The sequence below is a fragment of the Eurosta solidaginis genome, chromosome 1 (assembly GCF_040869045.1).
Source record: "Eurosta solidaginis isolate ZX-2024a chromosome 1, ASM4086904v1, whole genome shotgun sequence".
NCBI classification, from domain to species: Eukaryota; Metazoa; Arthropoda; class Insecta; order Diptera; family Tephritidae; genus Eurosta; species Eurosta solidaginis.
Window position 1 is genome coordinate 259,065,802 of NC_090319.1, and position 5,465 is coordinate 259,071,266.

Genomic DNA, 5,465 nt, shown 5'->3' on the forward strand with positions numbered 1-5,465 from the left:
AAAATAATTCGGAATTCGGTGGCATCAGACAACATCGGAGAAACTTTGAACATATCTTAGGGCAGTTTTAATCTTCAGTTTCACTTATCTATCTTTTACATAGGCCAACAAAATTAAAAAAAAAAAACCAGAACCAGAAATGAGCTAATACGTTTCGAAAGCTCTTTGCTTCGCTTAATTTGATTACTTAATCAGAGTTTTCATTTTGGTTCTTATTTTCGAGATATTCTTACATAAAGGTACGAAGAAATACCGTGACGAATATTGACATCACTGGGATGTTAGTAAATAATCACGCAACAACAAAAACCACACTTGTGTACATGAACACTTCAATCATCATTTATACACATATGTACATATATGGAAGGCGACGCACACCCACACATCTAGTCACCAGCCGTAGTAGTTACTCACACATTCACCCGCATATGGCTATAAGAAAAACACAAAAGTTCTAGAGGGCGAAATTACTAGACCTTAGGAGAAATGGGTGAACGAGGAAACCGAGAGTATAAAAGCACCGCAAACTGAGTTATAACTAATTCAGTTTTGGTTTAAACACGCTGTTGTAAAGTACGTCATATTGAAGTATAATTGTTAAGTACTACACCCAAAGTAATGTAAATAAAGACCAGTTTGCAATACTGAATACTGGAGTAATTTTTTCAACAGTTTAGCGATTCGAACACTAGCAGAAGGTGCATAAATATCAGAAATCCGTTACAATTGGTGTTAGAAGAGGAATTGTTGAATAAATTCCGAAGATTTCGAACAGAACTTGTACATGGCGAAGATAAGTGAACTGAAGATCCAGCAACTGAAGAAGGATGTCAGGGGTGGGTGTTCCCCGCGTTGGGCTGACAAGCCTTTCATCGTCTAACTTTGCGTTATACTCTGGTTGTTGTTTTAATGAAGCTGTTGTATATTGCTAAGATATTTTTTGCAACGACGTAAATTTTGCTTAGTTACATGATGTTTTGCAGTGTATGTAGTAGGCATTAAAAATTTTGCATACATAATTTTATTGTTTGTTAAAAATCTATAGTACACCTAAATTCGCATAAAATTTGTGGCATAAGTTGCTGCCATAATAAATTTTTAATAGCCCAGGTTACGACGCATGAGATCGAAGACGTATTCATCACGGACATCATCTGACACTGGTATATAACCAAGTGCAGGATGTAAAGCAGGTGGGTTGAGGGTTCCCATTTTTGGCCCAGGAGAGTATCGAGTTTTTCAGTAAATGAATCCATGCTTGCCTCGGTAGGAGTGTTATCGATCATGGAAACTTTTGGCGATTTAAAAACATCTTCAATGACTCCACAAAACATTGGTCAATATCGATAAGATTCTCTTCGTGTTGATATAGTTGTTTTAGCTCCGGACGTTGAAAAATTCTTTATTTATGCAATCTAATTCGTTATTTCACTTGCTTAGTCTCCAAATAACGTTAGGCGCCGTATTTTCTATCAGAGTATATCTTCTATTCAAAACGTAGTAACTAAGTCAAATTTGGGTCTTGTTTTTCTTTCTTCAGGATGACATACGGTTTTTGCACCACGACCGAGGCGCTCACCTGCGAAAGGGATCAGTTCTGTATTAATACAATTGCTTTTGTTGGTTACTATTAATTGCTCTGAGCGGTTTTGCAAAATGATTTAATGTGTAGTTTAATCGGCAAAAGCAAATAATATAATCGACAAAAAACAAATAAAATAATCCGGCTATTTAATTGCAAGCTCACTTTTCTTTGCTCTCATCTGCGTCACTGGCACACTTTCAGAAGTAGTTTCCGCAATTAGTACAGCATATTGTTGTTCGTATTGCTCGAGCAATAACATTTTTTGTATTTTAATTGTTAATTTATATTTTGCAAAACATTGGCTAAATTATGGTATTATCTTTTTTTTTCACTTAGTTTGTTTTGATCATTGTAAATTTTACCAAGTAGCGCAACTAACAGCTGATCGGTGAAAATTCGCACATTCACACGCACAGTTCTCGACTCAGTTTCAAAAAAAAACTTTAGATTATTTAATTCAAATTTTAAAGTGAGATAATCCTTACAAATTTATGTATACAGAATATATATAGCGTTTTTGTTGTTATTAAAACAATAGTTTTATTTATATTAAAGCTTTTATCATTTTTTTTTTTAACTTTGAAAAATCTCCGAACACCATTCCTTCATTATATGACATTCGACTGCCTAGTCCACTGCCTTCCACTCTATTCGCAACATAACCTCTACTTAAGCTGCCAAACTATATAGTAAACAATGGTTTTGATTGTGTGCTCAAATGTCAAAATGATGGCGGACAACAAAACAAACAGAACTTAACGAAAGATAGAGCTTTTGATAGGGTTGCCGGACGTAGCATAAAGAATGGTGTAGAGACAGATTGCAGCAACAAAAAAAATTGCTACACTGGAACGGCAAACGATTAGCGGATAAGGAATAGAGTGATTAACGTTAGGCGAGTAGGGCGAAGAAAGAAGATATAAAAGGGGGTGACACAGGTTAAAACTAAGACAGTTTTGAAGTGTTAAAGTTCTGGCATACGACTGCCTACGCGCCACTGTGCTATAAAGTTTTTCTTTAATTGTGAAACCTGTGTTGTGCGTTGTTTTTAAATAACTAATTTAAAATATAAATTTTTTGTGGTTCCGGAAAACAAGGAGGTTCCGGCAAGGAGACGAGGATCGGAGTTCCAGGGCAGCGGATTAAAGGTGAGCCGAGTTAGGTAGCTTAGAGAAGTAGGAGTATGTGCGTATATATGTGGATACATATATGAGTACATATAGGTGAATATAGGGCTAATAGTAATTTTATAATAATTTCTTTTGCTTAAATGGGGGTAATTGGTAAATTTTTTTGTGCATAAATTTTGTTTATAGTTTTGTCGCGGTTTTAAGCGAAATTTTTGCGTAAAAAGTTAAAATAATTTTTAACCAAGAAAAGTTTTATGCCTGTAGCCTGTAGATTCAAATCGTCCTGCGTGTGATAGATTTTTTCTTATTTGAATCTTTAATCTCCTGAAAATTTATTGTAATTATTAGTAATTTATTTATTAGCTAAATTAAAAGCTCTGGTGGATTAGTTAAATTAAATAAACAGGGATACTGTAGATAGGACGTTGGGAATAATTGGATTAAAATTTTGATATGCGCACATATCGGTACGTACATATATACGCACGTAGGAAGTTAGTTACTGTAATTTACGAAATCCTGAAATTTTAACTAAATCCTGTGTGTCATAGGAAAGAGGATTAGTGGCGATTTAGGAAAAGTGACTGGAGTGAGAATTGTGGTGGCGTAAAACGAACAGTGCGGCGACGTGTAAGTCCCAAAATAAATATTTTTTTGAAGTAATCGGTTTTGTGATAAAATCTTATTGTGTTATAGTGTGCCCGGAAATTTTGGCGTGGAGGGATTAGGCACAACTCGCCGTAAGTCTTTAGTTCCAAATTATCTTTTTTTATATATATACGTATGTCCAGTTATCTAATTTTGATGCACCCGATGAGAACAACAACAAAATAGGGAAACTGGGGACGACCCGTTTATATACATATGCGTGGTTACATACACATTTTTGTTTAATGCGCTAAGGTAGGAGAATACCGTTAATGGTGTGCTTCGTGATTATGCCAGAAAACCAAAGCGATCTTTGGTTTTAACAATCTTTCGGAGCACCTATTTTGTTATGTGGTGTACACTCGACACAGAGATCAAAATTTGAATTTTTCTACATATACCATTTTGCTGTAGTAGCCAATCACCAAAATCGAAAACTAATAATTTCGTGCATATCCATTTTCCCGTAAGACTCCAATACAAGGCACAAAGGCCAGTAAGAAGCAGCACAAAATCACCCAAGAAGTGGTTTCGGATTTTACGTATATTTACTCCTTATATGCATATATAATTTTTGTAGTTTTAGTTTTTTTTTGTGTTTTTACGTTTTTTTTGTTGCGTACACGCATGCACACACGCATATATCAAAAAAAAAAATTATTAAATTTTTCGAAATTTTCGTGATATACATATTTTTGGTACAATCAAGATTTTTTATTGTACATTTTTATGCACACCCTATTGAGGGTATGGTAACGAACCAAAAGCTTTTTATATCTGTTTTATAGTGTGCAGGTTGTTGGACTTGCCAATTATAGTTTAGCTATCTGCGTGTCTGCAAGCGAGTAAAGCAGTCGCATTAGAGTGACCAAATTTCTTATTGTTTTTGCCAAGCTGAAATTAATTGTTAAGAAAATTATTGTGATTAGGTTAGGTGTATTGTTTCGTTGTCCTATATATGGTAAGCGATTCTGCCCATAAGTAACATTAATATCGAACACTTTTTTTTGAGAAATTCTTAAAATCTCGTACATATCTACATACATAGGTAGGGGTAAAACCAACTAAGAGAGCTCGATTAGGTAGGATCCATTACCCTTAACCGAGTAAAATTTTAAAATTAAATTTTTGTTGTTCTCGTTTTTTTTTATTGTATTGAATGATCGGCAGGACGTTTCATCATAGTGAAACATTTTTTGTTAGCCTAAATAATAAGATTAGTTTCTTATTATGATTCATTGTAATTCTTTTTATGATTTCAATATATTTTGAGTTTGTTGTTGAGAGTTAAAATGCGGAGTTAAGCACTTTTTGGGCGGGAGGTGAAGATGGCGTGATAGAGAGGTAAGTGGAGGGGACGGAGCATGGCTAGAGGGAGACCGCTAAAGTTAGGGTGCATGAAACGAGCGGTCCAAGGTAGGGCGGGCTTCCTGAGGTGAGATGTGTGTGAGGCTGATAGGATGGATGATGAAGGGAATAAATATGCGTCCGTACGACTCCTTGGTGTTAGGGTTGAGGACCACTGCCCCTCTTATACTGAGCTAGTCCGGGTACCCCAAGGAGCCAAACAATACGTGTACGTGACATATTTATATGGCGCCCAAACTAAAATACAAGAAATGTACATATATTCGCATAGTTATATGCAGGTATATTGTACATGAAATTATAAAGTAACATCAGCGCAACAAACAAAAACAAAAAAAATAAAAAGGTTTAAATTGGCGCCCATACAGCTTGTTTCAAAAAAAAAAAAAAACAATGAAACATTTTCATCTTTTTCGTTTTATTTTAAAAATTTATTTAAACCTTTTTGATTCATATCGTTCATCGAAAAAGGGTTTGATGACCGCTGTCAGCCGTGCGGCTTAGTTGGCTTACTTATAAAGTTTTTTTTGTAGTTTAATTGCACTAAGGCGTTAGGTGGTAGCACATCAATCCCCAAACAATAGCCAAACGGTGACATAGTTACCGAACATTAGGGTGATCTATCTGCACCGCCACAGTACAATGCAAAGATAATGTTCAAATTTCTTTTTTTTGGTATAACTTTTTTTTACAGTTTTCTTTTTTGGATTAACAATGTAAATCAGTTTAGT

At 35.0% G+C, this 5,465-nt stretch overlaps 1 protein-coding gene across 1 annotated transcript in view; it reads right to left on the bottom strand.

Annotated features, from left to right (window-relative positions):
- Gycalpha99B (guanylate cyclase 1 soluble subunit alpha 2) overlaps nt 1–1,929 on the bottom strand; it is a 40,047-nt gene extending 38,118 nt beyond the window's left edge. The window contains exon 1 of the mRNA XM_067760513.1: nt 1,751–1,929. The gene's annotated coding sequence lies outside the window, so the exon portion shown is untranslated. The remainder of the gene's footprint in view (nt 1–1,750) is intronic.
- Nucleotides 1,930–5,465: the final 3,536 nt, after the last annotated feature.